This window comes from Bos indicus, chromosome 22 (genome assembly GCF_029378745.1).
Source record: "Bos indicus isolate NIAB-ARS_2022 breed Sahiwal x Tharparkar chromosome 22, NIAB-ARS_B.indTharparkar_mat_pri_1.0, whole genome shotgun sequence".
In the NCBI taxonomy this organism is placed as follows: domain Eukaryota; kingdom Metazoa; phylum Chordata; class Mammalia; order Artiodactyla; family Bovidae; genus Bos; species Bos indicus.
Genome location: NC_091781.1, coordinates 49,149,705 through 49,171,973, shown reverse-complemented (window position 1 = coordinate 49,171,973; position 22,269 = coordinate 49,149,705). Strand labels below are relative to the sequence as shown.

At 43.7% G+C, this 22,269-nt stretch overlaps 1 protein-coding gene across 4 annotated transcripts in view; it reads left to right on the top strand.

The window, feature by feature from the left end:
- RAD54L2 (RAD54 like 2) overlaps positions 1–22,269 on the top strand; it is a 113,491-nt gene that overhangs the window by 18,027 nt on the left and 73,195 nt on the right. The window contains exon 1 of one of the 4 annotated variants that reach the window (XM_070776628.1): positions 2,146–2,349. The exons of 2 other annotated variants lie outside the window; for them this stretch is intronic. The gene's annotated coding sequence lies outside the window, so the exon portion shown is untranslated. Of the gene's footprint in view, positions 1–2,145; positions 2,350–8,476; positions 8,682–22,269 lie in introns of those variants that run through there. One more of the 4 variants, XM_070776626.1, reaches the window with a different exon arrangement.

Genomic DNA, 22,269 nt, shown 5'->3' with positions numbered 1-22,269 from the left:
GTTAAGTTTATTACCAAGTACTTTATTCTTTTTGATGCTAGTGTAAATAAAATTGTTTTCTTAATTTCCTTTTCATGTTGTTCAGTGTTAGTGTATGAATACATAACTGATTTTTTGTATGTGGGTTTTGTATCCTGCAGCTTTGCTGAATTTATTTATTAGTTATAACTCTTTTGGGTGTAATCTTTAGAGTTTTATATATATAAGATCATGTCATCTGTGAACAGAAGTAATTTTACTTAATTTTCAGTTTGGATGTCTTTTATTTCTTTTTATTGGAGAGAATGGAATTATTCTCTGTAGACATTTTTAAAAGTATCTGTTTCTATGACATCTATCTATTGACTTGGCAAATGTACATGGTCCTTTACCAGGTACTACAGTAACCTCTGCTACTTCCCTAGAAGTCTATCAGCAATATCTTTCATATCTTCATGAAATGTGGGAGCAGAGCTACAGGCTACTTTTCCACTCTCCATGGCAGTCATCTGGAGGTTCTTACCCCACCCTATGCTACTCTTGAGCTCTGGTCCTTCTGCCTAGAATTTTCCTTCCTGGAGCCTTCACGTGCTTCTCTGTATCATTCTTGACATTCAGATTTCAGCTCACAGGTCGCCTCACCAGGGTGGTCTTACTCAATTCCTCCCTTTCCTGACACCCTCTCTCCCATGTAGGTCTCCTGTTTTATGTTCTTTTCAGCACGTATTAGAATTTTTTAAATTTATGTATTTGTTGACTGGCTGCATTGGATCTTTGTTGCTGCACTGAGTGCAGGCTTTCTCTAGTTGTGGCGAGAGGGGGTTTCTCTTGCTCTGAAGCACAGGCTGTAGGTGCAGGGACTAAATGGTTGCAGCACGCAGGCTCGGTAGCTGCAATTCACGGACTTAGTTGCCCCATGACATGTGGGATCTTCTTCCTGGAACAGGGATTGAGCCCGTTTCCCCTGCACTGGCAGGTGGATTCTTAACCACTGGACCACCAGGAAAGCTCCAGCACTTATTAGAATTTTAAATTATTTTGTAATATTTGTCTCCTCTGTTTAGAAGCTAAGCTACGTTATGGCAGAGGCCTATATTCTCTTATTCAGTGCTAGATTAGCATCTGAAATATAGTTTAGGGACAATGAATATCTGAACAGCCACATGGGACAGGTTTTTATTAGTTTTACTTTACATATCAGAATACACCAAGCTCAACTTTGAGTATAGTTCTTCATTCACTTCAGTGCATGACTATAAGAGTGGCCTGTACTCAAATTCCACCCCTTTCTTATGTCCCAGCTTCAGTCTTTCCATCTTTGAAGTGGGGTGATACTTATACATACCTCACAATGTCGATATGAGGATCAAATGCATTAATAGCTGTAAAATCTTACACTAAGGGTTGGCACATCTCATTGGTATTCCCCAGCATCTAGCACGGTGCTGGTACAAGGTAGAAGGTGAAGGTGAAGTCGCTCAGTCTGCGACCCCGTGGACTGTAGCCTACCAGACTTCTCGATCCATGGGATTCTCCAGGCAAGAGTACTGGAGTGGTTTACCATTTCCTTCTCCAGGGGATCTTCCCGACCCAGGGATTGAACCCAAGTCTCCCGCACTGGAGGCAGATGCTTTAACCTCTGAGCCACCATAATTGCTGAATGGGGAATTTTATGGTACAGCAGTTTTACCAAGTCTTCAATAAACATTGGAGTGGATTTTTTTTTCAAGAATCCTAGAGATTATAATGTAGTATGAGAAGCCACATATAAGGGAAAAGTTAAAAAAAAAATCTAAATAGGCTGGCTGTTGAAGAAAGAGAAACAACTATCACCTTGGAACCTGGTTCAGAACGATCATGTGTTTGGCATCCAGAAGTGAGACTGGGTTGGAAATGTGGCTGGTGGGAAAAGGACTGAGATGGCTTTCATGGAAAGAAGAGATGAAGCAGGTGAAAGGAAGAGAGTGTTTCTCCAGGTGTGAAATCACAGTGATGAAGGCCTAGTTGTAGTTTTTTATTACAAGTCACTGTTAATCCCAGCAGGAAGACCCCAGATTTTTCAACCTAACTTGAAGGCAGAGCAATCAATAGGCAGCTATGTGAATCCCACTCTAGAGATTCCTTCTTCCTCCCTAATATAACCCATTTTCTTATAGGTGAACTGGCAGGGCAGGCACATAGCATGATCACCAAAGGTGGCTGTAAGGGCATAACATCATCCAGCTTGTCAGGGAAGCTCCCAGAGGGCAAGGAAGCAGTGATGTCACAGAAGGGCAATGGGAATCTTCAGGGAGAGAACGAGAGGGGGTTCCATCACCAGGGAAGCCAGCCCTGACCCTTGCTGCTCAACCTGAGTGACAGAGGAGACAAGTAAGTATGGGTGTATTTTTTTTTTTTTTTTTTTTTGGCTGTGCTGTCTCAGTCGTGGCATCCAGGATCTTTAGTTTGATGCGAACTCCTAGCTGTGGCATGTGGGATCCAGTTCCCCAACCAGGGATCCAAGCTGGGCCCCTTGCATTGGCAGCATAGAGTCCCAGGCACTGGACCACCAGGGAAGTCCCAGTTTGGGTATCTTTGATGCTTGTATATTAGGTCTTTTGGGAGAGGGGAGGGAGATTATAAGACTTCTTTCTTAAGTTTCTGCCCCACTTCCCTGGTCCCTTTTTCCTCTGGTCATTTTTAGGGCTCTTACCTAAACCTGCTTCAATATTTGAGACCAAATCTGCTTTATTTATCACACAGGGAGTCCAAGCTAAGAGGCCAACTGGAGAAAATGTAAGGCATGGATCAGGGAGGGGTTGGAGTGGTGATGTGACCCCGGGATTCAGAGAAAAGTGAACCAGCTTTTGAGACATCCTTTAAGATCATAGTATGAAGTCTCCTTACTTGAATGAGCGGTGAACCTCTAGAGGTTTTGAGAATGCTGCTCTCTGCTTAGAATCCTGCTATTTTCAGCTGGTTATGAAAATGTCTTTAGGCAGATGAGCCCTTTCCTTCCAGAGGATAATTTAAATGGAAATCCATGTGTATATATGTATGACACAGTGACAAATTTTAATATAGGTGAGTCTCAGTGAACTCTGGGAGTTGGTGATGGACAGGGAGGCCTGGCGTGCTGTGATTCATGGGGTCGCAAAGAGTCGGACACGACTGAGCGACTGATCTGATCTGATCTGATCAGGTAACTGATATCAGATCTTTTCTGGAAAGTCTCTTCAGGCAAGAGAGAAGGGTATCAAGGTAAAATTTCCTGAGTCTCAGAAACCAAGGGGTGAGGCGAGAATGGAAAATTTGAGGCCATGTGACAGCTATGATACTTTTGGAGCACCTTCTGCAGATCTAAATTCCCATCAGTAGTTTGGGAACATGAACTCCCAGGTTGGTAGGTACCCAATATGCTACTAGAGATAAGTGGAGAAATAACTCCATAAAGAATAAAGAGACAGAGCCAAAGCAAAAACAACACCCAGTTGTGGATGTGACTGGTGATGGAAGCAAGGGCTGATGCTGTAAAGAGCAGTATTGCATAGGAACGTGGAATCACGTTCATGAATCAAGGAATATTGGAAGTGGTCAAACAGGAGATGGAAAGAATGAACGTCAACATTTTAGGAATCAGCGAACTAAAATAGACTGGAATGGATGAATTTAACTCAGATGACCATTGTATCTACTACTGTGGGCAAGAATCCCTTAGAAGAAATGTAGTAGCCATCAGAGTCAATAAGAGTCCGACATGCAGTACTTGGACGCAATCAAAAACAACAGAATGATCTCTGTTCATTTCCAAGGCAAACCATTCAATATCATGGTTATCCAAGTCTATGTCCCGACCAGTAATGCTGAAGAAGCTGAAGTTGAATGGTTCTATGAAGACATTACAAGATGTCTTTTTCATTACAGGGGACTGGAATGCAAAAGTAGGAAGTGAAGAAACACCTGAAGTAACAGGCAAATTTGGCCTTGGAGTACAGAATGAAGCAGGACAAAGGCTAATAGAGTTTTGCCAAGAGAAGGTGCTGGTCATAGGAAACACCCTCTTCCAACAACACAAGAGAAGACATGGACATCACCAGATGGTCAACACGAAATCAGATTGATTATATTCTTTGCAACCGAAGATGGAGAAGCTCTATACAGTCAGCAAAAACAAGACCAGGAGCTGACTGTGACCCAGATCATGAACTCCTTATTGCCAAATTCAGACTTAAATTGAAGAACATAGGGATCATTCGGGTATGACCTAAGTCAAATCCCTAACAAATTATACAGTACAAGTGAGAAATAGATTTAAGGGACTAGATCTGACAGAGTGCCTGAAGAACTATGGACAGAGGTTCATGACATTGTACAGGAGACAGGGAGCAAGACCATCCCCAAGAAAAAGAAATGCAAAAAAGCAAAATGGTTGTCTGAGGAGGCCTTACAAACAGCTGTGAAAAGAAGAGATACAAAAAGCAAAGGAAAAAGGGAAAGATACATCCATTTGAATGCAGAGTTCCAAAGAATAGCAAGGAGAGATAAGAAAGCCTTCCTCAGTGATCAGTGCAAAGAAATAAAAGGAAAACAATAGAATGGGAAAGACTAAAGATCTCTTCAAGAAGATTAGAGATACCAAGGGAACATTTCATGCAAGATGGGCTCAATAAAGGACAGAAATGGTATGGACCTAACAGAAGCAGAAGGTATTAAGAAGAGGTGGCAAGAATACACAGAAGAACTGTACAAAAAAGATCTTCACGACCCAGATAATCACGATGGTATGATCACTCACCTAGAGCCAGACATCCTGGAATGTGAAGTCAAGTGGGCCTTAGAAAGCATCACTACAAACAGAGCTAGTGGAGGTGATGGAATTCCAGTTGAGCTATTTCAAATCCTGGAAGATGATGCTGTGAAAGTGCTGCACTCAGTATGCCAGTAAATTTGGAAAACTCAGCAGTGCCCATAGGACTGGAAAAGGTCAGTTTTCATTCCAATCCCTAAGAAAGGCAATGCCAAAGAATGCTCAGACTACCACACAATTGCACTCATCTCACACGCTAGTAAAGTAATGCTCAAAACTCTCCAAGCCAGGCTTCAACAATACGTGAACTATGAAATTCCAGACGTTCAAGCTGGATTTAGAAAAGGCAGAGAAACCAGAGATCAAATTGCCAACATCCTCTGGATCATGGAAAAAGCAAGAGAGTTCCAGAAAAACTTCTATTTCTGCTTTATTGACTATGCCAAAGCTTTTGACTGTGTGGATCACAATAAAGTGTGGAAAATTCTGAAAGAGATGGGAAAACCAGACCACATGACCTGCCTCTTGAGAAATTTGTATGCAGGTCAGGAAGCAACAGTTAGAACTGGACATGGAACAAAAGACTGGTTCCAGATAGGAAAAGGAGTACGTCAAGGCTGTATATTGTCACTGTGCTTATTTAACTTCTATGCAGAGTACATCATGAGAAATGCTGGGCTGGATGAAGCACAAACTGGAATCAAGATTGCTGGGAGAAATATCGATAACCTTAGATATGCAGATAGCACCACCCTTAGGACAGAAAGTGAAGAAGAACTAAAGAGCCTCTTGATGAAAGTGAAAGAGGAGAGTGAAAAAGTTGGTTTAAAGCTCAACATTAAGAAAACAAAGATCATGGCATCCGGTCCCATCACTTCATGGCAAATAGATGTAGAAACAGTGGAAACAGTGGCAGACTTTATTTATGTGGGCTCCAAAATCACTTCAGATGGTGACTGCAGCCATGAAATTAAGATGCTTGCTTCTTGGAAGAAAAGTTATGACCAACCTAGACAGCATATTGAAAAGCAGAGACGTTACTTTGCCATCAAAAGTCTGTCTAGTCAAGGCTATGTTTTTTCCAGTAGTCATGTATGGCTGTGAGAGTTGGACTGTGAAGAAAGCTGAGCACCAAAGAATTGATGCTTTTGAACTGTGGTGTTGGAGAAGACGCTTGAGAGTCCCTTGGACTGCAAGGAGATCCAACCAGTCCATCCTAAAGGAAATCAGTCCTGAATATTCATCAGAAGGACTGATGTTGAAGTTGAAACTCCAGTACTTTGTCCACCTAATGCGAAGAGCTGACTCATTGGAAAAGACCCTGATGCTGGGAAGGATTGAGGGCGGGAGGAGAGGGGAAGACAGAGGATGAGATGGTTGGATGGCATCACCAACTCAATGGACATGAGTTTGAGTAAACTCCAGGAGTTGGTGATTTACAGGGAGGCCTGGCATGTTGCAGTCCATGGGGTCACAAAGAGTCAGACAGGATTTAGTGACTAAACAACAGAGGTGTGAAGGCCTAGAAGAAAAAGGAAGAGGGAAGGAGAAAGGGTTTTTTTATTGTCTTGATTTTAGGCAGAAAACAAAGCCCACTTTCTGAATTTTTTCATCATTTCGTCAATATTCATTTCTTGAAAGAGGGAGAAGGAAGGGAACCTGGGCCTGTTGTGTAGCTGACACAGTTCACTCTTCCCCTTAACTGGAGCCCATATGGCAATAATTCCCAACTTGAGGGAAGAGAACCTGAATTTTTAACTTCCCTCTCAGTATCAGTGATCAGGAAAGCCTTTTCTTGTCCCTGCTTTTTTTCCAGCTTCAGTCAACAGGAAACCGGTCAGGAGGGGGAAAAACCTAGTTAGATTAGATTAGATCAGATCAGTCGCTCAGTCGTGTCCGACTCTTTGCAACCCCATGAATCGCAGCACGCCAGACCTCCCTGTCCATCACCAACTCCCGGAGTTCACTCAGACTCATTTCCATCGAGTCAGTGATGCCATCTAACCATCTCATCCTCTGTCGTCTCCTTCTCCTCTTGCCCCCAATCCCTCCCAGCATCAGAGTCTTTTCCAATGAGTCAACTCTTCGCATGAGGTGGCCAAAGTACTGGAGTTTCAGCTTTAGCATCATTCCTTCCAAAGAAATCCCAGGGCTGATCTCCTTCAGAATGGACTGGTTGGATCTCCTTGCAGTCCAAGGGTCTCTCAAGAGTCTTCTCCAACACCACAGTTCAAAAGCATCAATTCTTCGGCGCTCAGCTTCTTCACAGACCAACTCTCTCATCCATACATGACCACAGGAAAAACCATAGCCTTGACTAGACGAACCTTTGTTGGCAAAGTAATGTCTCTGCTTTTGAATATGCTATCTAGGTTGGTCATAACTTTCCTTCCAAGGAGTAAGCGTCTTTTAATCTCATGGCTGCAGTCACCATCTGCAGTGATTTTGGAGCCCAGAAAAATAACGTCTGACACTGTTTCCCCATCTATTTCCCATGAAGTGATGGGACCGGATGCCATGATCTTCGTTTTCTGAATGTTGAGCTTTAAGCCAACTTTTTCACTCTCCACTTTCACTTTCATCAAGAGGCTTTTGAGTTCCTCTTCACTTTCTGCCATCAGGGTGGTGTCATCTGCATATCTGAGGTTACTGATATTTCTCCCGGCAATCTTGATTCCAGCTTGTGTTTCTTCCAGTCCAGCGTTTCTCATGATGTACTCTGCATAGAAGTTAAATAAGCAGGGTGACAATATACAGCCTTGATGTACTCCTTTTCCTATTTGGAACCAGTCTGTTGTTCCATATCCAGTTCTAACTGTTGCTTCCTGACCTGCATACAGATTTCTCAGGAGGCAGATCACGTGGTCTGGTATTCCCATCTCTTACAGAATTTTCCACACTTTATTGTGATCCACACAGTCAAAGGCTTTGGCATAGTCAATAAAGCAGAAATAGATGTTTTTCTGGAACTCTCTTGCTTTTTCCATGATCCAGCGGATGTTGGCAATTTGATCTCTGGTTTCTCTGCCTTTTCTAAAACCAGCTTGAACATCTGGAAGTTCACGGTTCACATATTGTTGAAGCCTGGCTTGGAGAATTTTGAGCATTACTTTACTAGCATGTGAGATGAGTGCAATTGTGCGGTAGTTTGAGCATTCTTTAGCATTGCCTTTCTTTGGGATGGAATGAAAACTGACCTTTTCCAGTCCTGTGGCCACTGCTGAGTTTTACAAGAGTCCTTAAGTCTGGGCCCAAGCTCTGTAGGAGGCGATAGCAGTAGTAACAATCATCATTGGCAGCGTCAGCAATGACCGAGACCCAGTGTTGAGTCGCACATCTCCGCGCCAGGCACTTGCAACATTTCATATAGTCCTAACAAGCCTCCAAGGTTATCCCCAAGTGAGGAATGAGGAGGAACCGAGACTCACTTGAATCGCTTTCCAACGTGCCTCTCTGATGGCTAGCGGGGTGCAAACTCATTCTGTTGGACACACCACTAAAATCATTCTCAGGTTTCCGGCCTGGGATTTCCGTGCTTCATTCACTCCTGAAAAAGTTAGCATAGATGGCTCTGTAGAGGAAGGAGTCTCAATCCATCCGGCGCGGCGGAACAGCGGCTTCCGACAGGCTCTCAGCGGAACTTTCCTGTCCGTGGCGCGTGTTCCCGTCCGGGCGGCCGGGCGCGCGGGCCGGGAGGGGGAAGCTTTCTGGCGCGGACCGCCAGCGGAGGCTGAGAGCGCCGCCGCCGGAGAAGACCGACGCTTAGCCGGAGCCAGCCCGTGGCGCCCGGGCCTGGCCGGTTGCCTCCCTTCATCCCCGCTGCCACTGCCGCAGGCACTGCCAAGGCGGGCGCAGCGAAGCGCTCGGCCCCTCGGCCCTACCCGGCCCGGCGCGGCCCGGAGCCGCGGCGCGGGAGGTGAGTGCGGTTGCCGGCCCCCGGACTCCCTGCTTGGGCCGCCGGGACCCGCAACAATGGGGGCCGAGTGGAGAGGCGGCCCGGGCCCCTGGCGCTCAGCGGCCTGGGGCAGCAAGCCGGTCCTAGTGGCCCAGGCCTTGGGGCTCTGGATCCCACCTGGGAAACTCCGGTGGCTGGAGGCTTGGCGGGGGTCTTGGCCTCCACCTGGGGCCTTATTGGCTTGGTATTTAGGACCTTTGTACCCGGGAAAGGGAGTCTTAGGGACACGGAGACTTAACTGTAGTGGCGTGCGCTCTTACCGCCTGATGCAGACGGCCTGGAGGCTGGCCACAGCGGGTGGGTTGGGGGGAGGGTGCGTTTGGAATTCTAGGGGGCCTCAGTGTGCCTGCCTGGTCCGTAAGGCGAATCGAGATGCGTCTCTCCTTGCCCTCCTCCCCACCCGCTCAGGTCCGTGAACTTGGCAGACCGGGATCTGGCTGAGGAGAAAAGGGTATCGAATATTTAGCTTCCCTGAGGTAACTGGTGATTAGTTCCTGGAAAGGCAAGGAGCTCAGCTGGGCACAGGAGAGTTGAGCGAAGAGATGGATTCTCCAGGGCCCAGCATCCCAAAGTTGAGTGATTCTCAGAAAGGGAACTTGTCACAAGAGTGTCACAGTAAGTCGTGTTGGCTACCTTGGCGTTAGGGTGAAGCCGGAGTTGTGAACTGGAGAGTACAGAGGAGGGTTGGTAGGCTGCTGAGGTTGGAGAATTGGCTTTTTGTGGGCCGTGGTGGTGGCAGCCTGTGAGAGAAACAAGGGACCTTTGCAGAGTGGGCTTCCTGATAAAGAATGACCTCTTTCTGCGGGGGAGGGGTGACTCAGATCTATTAGAATTCCTGCTACTTGCTAGTGGATGTGGCTGAGTATGTTGGTGGCTGGGTACTGAGGTAGATGGGGCTGGAAGGGGGCGTCTGGGGGCTGAATTGAGTTTGTTCCTGAATAGTGTGGACCATTCCTTTTTACTGCGAGTCAGACTGGTAGCTGTCATTAACCGTGTTTTAAGTAAAAAATTTCTTTGTGGTATTTGGACCCAAAGCATTCCTCTGTTCATTTTTTTTCCCCTTCTTTGTTTTTGAATTGTGACTCATGCTTTCTTTTCAACACTGTGGCTGTTGTTTATAATGATAGACAAACTTAGCATAATATATGTAAATTTTAGGGATTTTCACCCCACTTTTTCTAAATCTAAATTAATTTAAGAGCCTATTTTCACTGACTTGTGTGTCATTGTTTAACGTGTGCAGCTCTAGAAAGGGATGTGAAAACTCTTTAACAGTTTGTCGAAAGTTCATTTTATCCCTAAATCCATGAAACTTCATTTTCTCCTACTGCCATGAAGTCATTACATTAAATCTGCTAAATCTTAGTGACTGTCATTTCAACTCTCCCAGGACATTATCTTCACTAGAAGTGTTATCTGTCTGCTCTGTACACTGTGTCTCATCTGTATCATTGAAAGGCAATATGCAAATTCCAGGTAGCTGAGGCCTGCATCTATTTTATGCACCAGAGTTCTCTATGGAATATTCTCAAAAGTTGGTGTGTTGTCTGTAGATGAGATATCAAACCTCGTGTGGAAAAAAAAAGAAGTGTCAGAGTCATTGTACTTTCAGAGTTTGTTTAGTGTTAGGAATTGTATTGCCTCTTTGGAGCATATTAGAGTATAAATTTTCAGATGAGATGTGAGGTAATTCTATTTGTAGTTTTGCTGATGGTTCTGGGGATTTTTTTTTTCCCTTAATGTTTAAAAAATCATGTATTTCCCTTGAACTATTCTTTCTCTGTCTTTTTCTCTTTTTAAAGTTTTCTCTTGTAAGTAATTCATTCTTCCATAAACAAATATCTATTGAATTATGCCAGGCCCTGTGTTGGGCGCCTCCACCATGGTGATGTTATTCTTGTTTTAATAATAGTAGTTCATATTTTAGAAGGTGTTATAGATCTCTGAAGGAAGAAATGATTCAGGCATTCAAGCTTTTAATCTGTAAAGCATTGAGTACAGTTTTTATAAAGTATTGATTCTGACTACTGACAATTGATTATATATTTCCATGGGAGAAGTTCACAATGGTATGGGATTGTTTTGGATTATTTTATTTGCATACACCTGTTAACCTGAAGTATGCCTGTAGACAAATCACAAGGTAAACATTTAGCTGCTGTGTGTATCTTGATGGGCTGTGATTTACAAATACTGTATGTGTGCCTAGGTTCCTTAGGAAGCCATCACACTTTCCTTCCCACTGTGGTTTTGAGAGCATGAAGGTGTTGCTTAATGCCTTTGTCTGGTTCACTGTATATAGGCTGGGAGTGTCTGCTGACGGTGGGAGTGCTGTCTCCTAGAACAGGAGGAATAAAATTGAGGTAAGGCTCAGCCTATTTGATATTCCTTGCCTTTAATTTTTACTTCATAAATTATGTTTGAAAGCTTTTTTGCTGTAATTGTTAATCTCCATTCTGATCTAGTTAAATGAAAGTCTGTCCTTTGCTCTCTTCTGTCTTGCTGCATGTGTATTTTGGCCAAAAATAGAAGAGATTTAAAATCAAGGCATGTGGATAATAAATTCTTTGAAATATGTCTCACTTTCCATTTGGAATAGTCAGTTGATCAAATCAAATAAAAACTGTTTTATTTGTTGCTTTGGAGGCAAACTGATTGCTGAAAAATGTTTTTGACTACCTCTTAGTCAGATGGATCACCTCAGAGACTCTTGGAAAGAAGGCTTAGAGTGTTTGATTTCTTTGGAAAAATTCTGAGGTGTCTAGGATGATGCAAAGCATGGTCTTTGGAGTCATCCCATCTGTACCTCTTGCTTGCTTTTTGACCTGGGTAAGCTTTAACTTCTTTGTGCCTTGTTTTTTAATGTTTTTCAGTCTGTGAAATGGGGCTAAATAAAATAACCTCTGCAGGTTGTAATGAGGACTGGAGCTGAGGGCCCAGTGCTTCCTGGGTGGTCAGTGCTTGCTGTTAGTCATGGTGAGTGTCTGTCATTATGTACAGGATACTCTTCTCAGTGGTATTAGTGCCAGGAGTGTGGCTGGGTGCTGTACATGGTGGAGGGGTTCAGTTTCCTTGTGTAGTGAGAAAAGCAACCTTCTGTCTACACCTGTTGGCACCCTGGTCGGGTGAGAGCATTGTTGAGTCCACACTATAAAGTCCAAGGTCATTCCTGGCACTGGTAGGTTTTTTCCTGGCAGTTTCTATGGAGAAGCCCGGAGGTAACTGTTTGGCATGTCCTTGTTTTGGGAACAGTGGGCATTCCCAGTGACAAAGTGCTGGGATATGCTAAGCAGCAACATGTTCTGTGTGGCCCCTGATCAGGGTATTTCTCTAGCTAGCTTCTGTTGGCATCAGATACCTGACTTTGGTCTTTTTTGCCTGGAAGACTCTAGATGCTGGAGCAATTTGTCTAATTTAGGCTAGTTTGATAGAATCTAGCACTCTGTTCAGAAATGTTTTTGATGAACAGAAGGTTCACAGGCTTTGTTATAGAATTGTTCAGTTTTATTTTTTCCCCGTGAGAGGAAAAAAAAAAACGTTGAGAGAGAAATAAGAATGAGCCAGACAGAAATGATTCAAAATAACTGGCCCTAAATCTCTTCCAGTCTTTCTTCATCAAATCCCCCTCCATTCAGAGTGGTCTTTAACTCCAGTTAAAAGTAAATATGCTTCTGGCCTCGAAATACGGAAATATTTAGATCCTGGTATGTCTTCTACTTCAGCACCTCACAAGGACCTTTGTGACTTGGCCTCTTTGATGTCTTACTTTCCGGTCCCTCTTCTGCCACAATTCCTGTCACTTTAGGTTCCAGTCATAGCTCCTTGAAGGTCCCAGGATTCTCAAGCTATGCTCTTACTAATTTTCCCTCCCATTCTAGTGCTTGTTTGACCCTTAGGCTTAAATTTACTAGGAATGCAGGCCCCACCATCACTTGAAGCCCTTCCTTTATTCTTTCCAGATTAAGGGGAATGCCTTTCCTTTGCATGGCTATTGCAACCTGTGAAAGCCTTCATAATCGGTGTACTCTTAACTTTGGGTATTTTTGTGTATTTTCTGTGCCTACATTGTGAACTACTGGAGGGCAGGACCTGGTCTTGTTTAACTTTACATCCCAGTACCTAACCATTTCTGTTACAGAAGTAGCTACTCAGTAAATGTTCAGTGAACAAATGAATGACCTCTGCATGTGAAGTGTCATGAAATTATTCCTTGTGAAGCTGTTGATGTGATGAGAGTTCCAGTTTCATGGGTGCACCTGATCCTGGCTGAAGCAGTGCTGCTGTCTTTATATTTCCAGGTTGCTAAAAGCAGTGCTTTATTTTGCTTTCAAAATGTGTTGCTTATTCTGATCGTTAATGATTTTGATGCTGGGGAGCTATTACCTTCTCTCTTTGGATCTTGCCAAAAGTTTCCCTTGGAAGAGAATGTGACAGTTCTTTAGTTTATCCAGATCTTCCATTGGCCATTTACTGCTCTGAGCACTTTGTCCTCACGTGGGAAGAGCAGTGACTCGTTGGTTTGGGCTACAAGGTCTCCATTCACCTACTTCCAGCCTGGGAGTGAGTAATGGATTTAACACCAGGATGTTGTAACTTTTGTCAGCTGACAGACTTTTTGGAGATCCAGTTGAGCCTCAGTATCGTCATAATTCAGGATATAATATTGTTTGCCCAAATTTTATTGAAGACTTTGAACTCAGTGATTATGAAATTAGCTGTTTCAGTTTTTTGTTCAGCCTACCACTGTACTAACACTGAAACTGATCTATTAGTTCTTTGTTAGAAAGCTCTGTTGTTCTGAATTACTAACCTGAAAGTAATGGAAATGTGCCAATTCATTTAGTCACCCTCTTGGCTCTTCTTAGTGGTAAAATAACTTGAGAATATACTATCTAAATTACTTTAAATTAATTTCCATGGTTGATCAGACCACATAGGAATCCTACTGGCCAGGTGTAAGGAACTGTATTGACGCCTACATAATGCAGTTATTCTTTCTTGTAAGTGACATAACAGACTACAGAAAAGGAAAGCATGACAAGTAACTGTAGTTAGATTAAAGATAAAAATTGACATGAGATAAAAAGGAAAGCTGAAACAAAGCATAAGGCACTTTAAATGTGGCAAGCAACTGTTAAATTGAAGAAAGTTGTGAGCAGTGTTGAAGTCTTGAGAAGAAAATTGTTATAGGTGAAAAGCAATAAAACTATGAACAATTTCATCCAAATAGGCACACTGAAGGTACTTGCACCCTTTTATGGTTTTATAGCACCATTGATGAAAGTGGTAAATAGGTAGAATTGAAGAATGTTTCCTTTACTGTGATAAATATAATATAGCTTGTGTATGTATGGTATTGTAATTTATAAAACACAGAGAGGTGAAGTGGCTTGCTTTCCAGCACAAAGCCAGTAAGAAGGAAAGCTGGAGCTTCATGCCAGGTTTTCTAAGCTTCAGTTCAGTTCAGTCGCTTAGTTGTGTCTGACTCTTTGCAACCCCATGAATAGCAGCACGCCAGGCCTCCCTGTCCATCACCAACTCCCGGAGTTCACTCAGACTCACGTCCATCGAGTCAGTGATGCCATCCAGCCATCTCATCCTCTGTCGTCCCCTTCTCCTCCTGCCCCCAATCCCTCCCAGCATCAGAGTCTTTTCCAATGAGTCAACTCTTCGCATGAGGTGGCCAAAGTACTGGAGTTTCAGCTTTAGCATCATTCCTTCCAAAGAAATCCCAGGGCTGATCTCCTTCAGAATGGACTGGTTGGATCTCCTTGCAGTCCAAGGGACTCTCAAGAGTCTTCTCCAACACCACAGTTCAGAAGCATCAATTCTTGGGTGCTCAGCCTTCTTCACAGTCCAACTCTCTCATCCATACATGACCACAGGAAAAACCATAGCCTTGACTAGACGAACCTTTGTTGGCAAAGTAATGTCTCTGCTTTTGAATATGCTATCTAGGTTGGTCATAACTTTCCTTCCAAGGAGTAAGCGTCTTTTAATCTCATGGCTGCAGTCACCATCTGCAGTGATTTTGGAGCCCCCAAAAATAAAGTCTGACACTGTTTCCACTGTTTCCCCATCTATTTCCCATGAAGTGATGGGACCGGATGCCATGATCTTCCTTTTCTGAATGTTGAGCTTTAAGCCAGTCCCCCCTTATTCCAGGCTTCTGGCCAGTAGAGGATACACAGTCCACCCGGGAGTGGAGCCTCTGCTCTGTTAACAGCAGCATAGTGACTCTGGAAGAGCTGGGTGCCGGCGGAGGAGGGGAGCCCAGAAGGAGCTCCTGCCTTCCTCACAGATTCTTTAGGGGTTATGAGAAACGCCGAGAAGTAGGCGGACATGGTTTTGCTCTTGAGACCCAGTGACTCAAATAGGGATCTTCCTCCTAACGGGATGATGTGTAGAAACTGGAAGAAGAATGAAAGAGCCCTTTAGGGTCATTCCGGGTTGAGCTTAGTGCCTTCCTATTGCACCGTCTCTCCAGCTTCTCTTCTCCACTGTTTCACCCACCTCCCACCTTACTGTGGATGCTGGTTTGCCATGGTCCACAGTTTCCGTGCTGCCCTGCCCAGATCTGAGAAGGCGCCTGAACCTTTGTGCACTGCCTGCTCTGCCAGTTGCCAACCCTGAATTCTCTCCCCTGGCCTCCAGCAGCCCCTCGGCTGCCCAGTGTTTCTGGGCTGCTGTGCTTGTCAGGAGCCCCCACTGCCTCACTGATTGAGCTGCACCGGCGGGTGCTGTCCTGCTACATCCGCAGGCCCCAGTTCCCACAGCAGCGGCTGCACAGGTCCCCAGGCTCGTTGTTCCCTCAGGCCCTAGACCTGCTGTCTGTCTCCCTCCTTCTTGACCTGTGACCTCACCTGAGGGCTCACTGATTTTTTTTCCCCCCCTCTCAAGTCCTTAACTTTTTTCCTGATTATTCAGGTAATATATGGGTACAGTTAAAATTTAGGTATTTTTAAATAAGGAAAGGAACCCATAATACCATATCTCAGTGTTAACTACTCTCATGAATTTGGTTTATATTTATCCACACTTTTTTCTACTGTGTATATGCTGATATCTCTAGGAAGATCCCTTTGAGAAGGAAATGACAACCCACTCCAGTCTTCTTGCCTACAGAATCCCATGGACAGAGGAGCCTGGCAGGCTACAGTCCATGGGGTTGCAAGAGTTGGACATGACTGAGCGACTAAACCACCACCACCATATGCTGATATGGACGCATTTGTGCTTCTGTATATGTGTGAGATAAAATAATTCCTTTTTCACAGAAATGGAATCACAGTATACCTACTTTTTTTATAATTTGCTTATTCATTTAATGCATTTTTTCTTGTGCATTTTCCTATGTGTCTGACACATATCTGTTGTATCTTTTAATAGTTTATAGTATTATATGTTTTTACCAGTTTTCCTAGTCCCCTGGTGATAGCCATTTGTTTCTTACTCATTGAAGTAACATCCTTGAAATATATCTTCCTGTACCTCTTTGTGTGCATTGTATACATCTTTCTGTGCTCTGTGTACTTCCTGGGATAAATTCCTGCAACTGGAAAAATTCCTAACAAGTCAAAACTTGGGATTGTTTATAATTTTACTAGATATTATCACGTAACTTTTGAAAGATTATATCAGTTTATATTTCTCCTCTAACAGGGAGCAGTATAAATAATTTTAATGTTTGACAGTTGAATCCTAGATAACTCACTTTTATTTATATTTCCTTATTGAAGGGGGATGAGCATCTTTTAATGTTTTTGTTTCATATATAGATTGATTGGTTAATTAATTAATTGCTCACTTGTCTTCTTTCTAGTATCTTCCTGTCCTCCCTCTTTCCCCTTTTTGTTTTTTACCTACATACAAGGTAGAACCGGAGAGGCACCCCACTCCAGTGTTCTTGCCTGGAGAATCCCAGTTACGGGGGAGCCTGGTGGGCTGCTGTCTATGGGGTCACACAGAGTCAGACACTGAAGTGACTTAGCAGCAGCAGCAGCAGCACAAGGCAGAACCAAAGTAGTTTGGCCTTTCATGCTATCCTAGCCCTCTCCTTATCCCTGGGCATTCTATCTAAGATGCAGTTTTATAGCCATTTCCTCACTTCTTTCTTTAGCTATACCTTTAATCCTTTGCGATCTGGCTTCTGGTCCTGTTTTTCTCCTGAGTACCAACTCTGAGTGAATTCCTTGTTGCCCAAAGATTTTTTTTCTTGATGTTTGTTGCTCTTCATTTTGACTGATTTCCCTTTGCAGAGAGGGAAGTGGGTGTAAGTGAACTTTTTATTATGGAAAATTTGAAACATACACAGCAGCAGGGAGTCTAGTATAAGGAATCCCATGTAGCCATCACTCATTTTCAGTCATGATTAATATTTCCCCAGTTTTTGCTTTCAATTGTCTTTCCCACTTTTTTTTTTCTGTTGGCATATTTCAAAGCAAATCTCAGACTTTGTCATGACATGAATGCATATCTCTGTTGAGAGCATTTTATTTCTTAAACATCATCACCTTGCCATTTTCTCTTTTTAAAAAAATTTATTTCTTAGTTTTCTTTTCAGCTGTGCTGGGTCTCCATTATTGCATGTGGACTTTCTCTAGTTGTGGCAAGGTGGGGGCTACTCTTCTCTGCAGCGCACACTTATTGTGGCGGTCTCTTTTTGTGGAACCCGGGTGCTGGGCTTCCCGGGCTTCAGTAGCTGCAGCTCCCAGGCTCTAGAGCACAGGCTCATTAGTTGTGGTGCATGGGCTTAGTTGCTCTGAAACTTGTGGGACCTTCCCAGACCAGGAATCACACCTGTGTCTCTGCATTGGCAGGCAGATTCTTAGCCACAGGACGACCAGGGAAGTCCACCTTGCCATTTTCTATCCTCAATAATGAGGACTTGATATTTAATCCTAGTTCTGATACTGGCTATTTAACTTGGACAATTTGTTTTTTTTAAGTTTTTATTGGAGTATAGTTGCTTTACAGTATTGTATTAATTTCTGTTGTACAGCAAAATGAATCAGACATCCATAAACGTATATCTCCTGTTTTTGAATTTCCTTCCCATTTAGGTCACCAAAGAGCACTGAGTAGAGTTCCCTGTGCAATGCAGTGGGCTCTCATTAGTTAGCCATTTTAAATATAGTAGTGTATATTTGTCTATCGCAGTCTCCCAGTTCGTCCCATCACCCCCTGCCTGCTTGTAGCTATATATGCGTTCTCTACATTTGTGTCTCTGTTTTGGCTTTGGAAATAAGTTTCATATGTATCACTTTTCTAGACTCCACATATAGTCAATATTATTTGATATTCTTCTCTCTCTGATTATTTCATTCTGTATGACAATCTCTAGGTCCATCCGCCCACATCTCTGCAGATGGCACAATTTTGTTCCTTTTTATGGCTGAGTAATAATCCTGTGTGTGTGTATGTGTATATATATACACATACACACACACACACATACATACATACATACATACATACACACCACATCTTTATCCATTCGTCTGTTGATGGACATTCAGGTTGCTTCTGTGACCCGGCTACTGTAAATAGTACTGTAGGGAACATTGGGGTGTGTGTATTTTTTTTGAATTATAGTTTTCTCTGGATATATTCCCAGTAGTGGGATTGCTAGGTCATATGGTAGTTCTGTTTTCAGCTTTTTAAGGAACTTCTATGCTGTTCTCCACAGTGGCTGTATCAGTTTACCTTCCCACCAACAGTGCAGAAGGGTTCTCTTTTCTCCAGCTCGTCTCCAGCATTTATTGTTTGTAGATTTTTTGATGATGGCCATTTTGATTGCTGTGAGGTGATACTTCATTGTAGTTTCAATTTGCGTTTCTCTAATAATTAGTAAGCGTGTTTCTTTGTGTTTATTAGTCATCTCTATGTCTTTGGAGAAGTGTCTATCTAGGTCTTCTGCCCATTTCTTGATTGGGTGGTTTGTTTTTTGAAATTAAGCTGTATGAGCTGTTTATGTATTTTGGAGATGAATCCCTTGTCAGTTGCTTCATTTGCAAATATTTTCTGACATTTCTCAGGGCTGTCTTTTTGTCTTGTTTATGTTTTCTTCGCTGTGCAAAAGCTTTTAAGTTTAATTAGGTCCCATTTGTTGATGTTTGTTTTTATTTTCATTGAAGCCCAGGTTTGTTGGTTTTCCTCATCTATTCCCTCTGTGGTCTGACCCTCAGAAATCTAGCTCTTTTACTCCCACCACTTCAGGCTGTCCAGGTGACTCAATTCTATAACCCTGATTTCTTTACTGAGCAACAAACCCACGTTTCATCCTGGCTTTTGGCCGAGTCTTTCTGGTCATGTGGGTGAGTGTAAAGTGCCGTGAACTGAGTCTGCCCACCAGAGCTGCACTCAGTGTTGCCACTCGCTCTGTGGCTCGGGCAGTTGACTCACCTCTTCATCTTGGTGTCCTCAGTCGGATGGATGGTAGGGCTGGATTAGAGTCTGAAGTCCTGTGCAGCTTTATCATCAGCTGTGAGAAGGTGCTTTCAGAAATGTCTTGCTCAGGTATGTGGGACCACATGCATCATTCTGCTCCCCAAACAAGTTTCTGGCTTTTCCCGCCTGGCCTCTCAAGAAATCCATGCTTTCTCCTATGGCCTTTCCCTTGCATTTGTCCTCAACATGGGGCCAGTTATTTTGTGGCTAGTTCTTCAGTTAATCCTGACTTCTGGCTCTTCCTGGAGCGTCCCTTTAGCCCTTTTCAGCTTTGTATCTGTATTCACGTTGTTTCCTTTGGCTGTCCTATTCAACTCTTTTCCTCTGAGCCTATATTGTGGCCAAATTTCTGACCATCTTTCTAGACAAAGTTCAGGTGACGGCTTCATCCGCATTGGAAGTGGTTCTCCCTCTCTCGACTCCCATGACTGACAGTGCATCAGTGACATTTCACAGGATGCTTGGTACTGCAGGTATTTGTGTGTATAAGTTTTTCTTGCTTTCTCGTGTAGTCTCCTTGAGTATAGGTACCACATTTACACACTGTATAATTTTGCATCCTACAGTGTCTTGGCACAATTCTTTGTACTACTAGTTTTGCAATTAATTCCAGTCTTGAAATTCAAAGAATCCTGTGTTTTCCTGTCCTGTCTCAGAGTTGGAGAGATTCTCCAACTCTTGGGTAATACAGTTTGGCTTCTCCAAAGCACAGCTGGCCACACTACATTGCTGTCATCGCTGTCTTTAGTCGCTAAATTGTGTCTGACTCTTTGCAACCCTATGGCCACTGGGGTCCTCTGTCCATGGGATTTCCCATGTGGGAGTGGGTTGCCATTTCCTTCTCAGGGGATCTTCCTGACCAGGGATCAAACCCTCATCCCCCGCCTTGGCAGATGGGTTCTTTACCACTGGAGCCCCTGGGGAAGCCCTCGTACTGCATACTGTCAGGGAGTAGCTAAAGGGAGTCATCAGCATTGATTGGAAGCTGATGTACCATATGCTGGGCAGTGTGCTTGCTAGTGTATTTTTTCACTTTAAAACAATCTTCTACATGTACTGTTATTCTTCTCATTTTACAAATAAAGACACCTAGATCTAGAGAAATGAAGTAGCTTCTTTAGCATCCCTTAGCTAGAAAGTGGCAGTGCTGGGACTCTGACCCAAGCCATCTCATCCTGGAGATGAGACGTGTTCTGAACTGGTGTGCTGCTCTTTTGTCCGAAACATGTTTACTGCCGGTTGGCCCTTATAAGTTTTATGTTCATTTTCTAGCACTTATCAAATATCTTGCATGGATTTTTTTTCATTTCTCCCCAGCCACCCAAACCAGCTGTTCCTCTGTTGTTCTTTCTGATTCTGGTGAAGGGTATGCCGGACTTCAAGCCTCAGACTCACGTGTGATTTTTCCCTTTCCTTCCTGTGAGTTGTCCCTAGTAATGCCTTATCCCTGTTTCATCCTTTCTGGTTTCTTCTTCACCCAGGCCCTCCAGGTCCAGTCCTGGATTATAATGGATGACTTTCCTTCCTTCCTTCTCTCATTTTTATATAGTCCTGAAAGGGTTGCCTGTCACCCATCTCTATCCAGGTAAAAATCTGTTTTTCCTATAGCGGGGGGTTCCTAAAAGCCAGTTTTCAAGCTGTGTCACAATCAACTGTGGGACCTCTTTTCAAGCATATAAAGTCCTCACTATAATACTGTGAGGAGAAGGCAATGGCACCCCACTCCAGTACTCTTGCCTGGAAAATCCCTTGGACAGAGGAGCCTTGTAGGCTGCAGTCCATGGGGTCGTTAAGAGTCGGACACGACTGAGCGACTTCACTTTCACTTTTCACTTTCATGCATTGGAAAAGGAAATGGCAACCCACTCCTGTGTTCTTGCCTGGAGAATCCCAGGGACAGGGGAGCCTGGTGGGCTGCCGTCTATGGCGTCACACAGAGTCGGACATGACTGAAGCGACTTAGCAGCATAATACTGTGAAGCCAGTACTGTTGTTTCCAGTTTACAGATGAGAAAATAGAGGCTCAGTGAGACTGTCACTCTCACAAGATCCCTGCTGTTGGTGGTCTGTGTATGTTTAACAAACTCCCCAGATTCTGTCGCCCTTGTGGTTTTCGAAAACACCAGGCAGCCTTCAACCCCTTTTAGAATGCTTCCCCTACGTCTTGTGTTTCTCTGTGGTTCCCCTCCATCTAATGGATCTGACATTTCTGTAGATTTTAATCTTGACCATGCCCAGCTTGCTGATGTCTTTCCTGATAGCATCCTCCTGGGCTGGTTCTTTCCCTGTCTCTCTGACTCCCTGTGCAGACTCCTTTCAACATTCCCTCATGGTTTGACCTATCCTTGCCTTGCCTTCCCCCACTTCATACACTCCCTGAGTATTGTCCGTATTTGAGGTCTCAGCTACATGAATGTGACAGAAACACCCAAATCTGTATCTCTGACCTCAGCCCATTTTCCGGCTGTTTCTGACATTTCACCATTAACACTGTTAGCTGCTCCATCATTTGAGCTGGAACCCTGGATCAAGGACCAGAGCTTGGAGTTAGAAATCTAGGTTGGAACTGCACTCTCTTGCTCTCTCAGTAGTATCACCGACTCAATGGACATGAATTTGAGCAAACTCCAGGAGATGGTGGCTGACAGAAGAACCTGTCATGCTGCAGTCCATGAGGTCGCAAAGAGCTGACATGACACAAAGAGCTTAGCGACTCAACAACAAGAAGTCCCTAGCTGGGTATGTTTGGGGCAGGTCACTTAACCTCTCTAAAACTTAGATTCCTTATCTGGAAAGTGGGAATAACACTGCTTTCTTCATAGTATTATTGTGAAGATTCAGTGAGAGAATGTAGTAAAAAATAATCATTTGATCTCGATCTGTGGAGTCCTTCCCACGTATATCAAGTACTGTGATGGATGCTAGGAGATAGTGGTGAGCAAGGCCACCCTCATGGGGCTCCACTTGGCTACTGTAGTTTTACTGGTTTTGCCTCCTTAGTCTCTAGTATTTCCTTTTTTCTCCTTTCACTTTGCCACTACCTTAGTTCAGGGTCTCATCACCTTCTGTCCAGACTGTTACAACCGCTTCCTGCTTAATC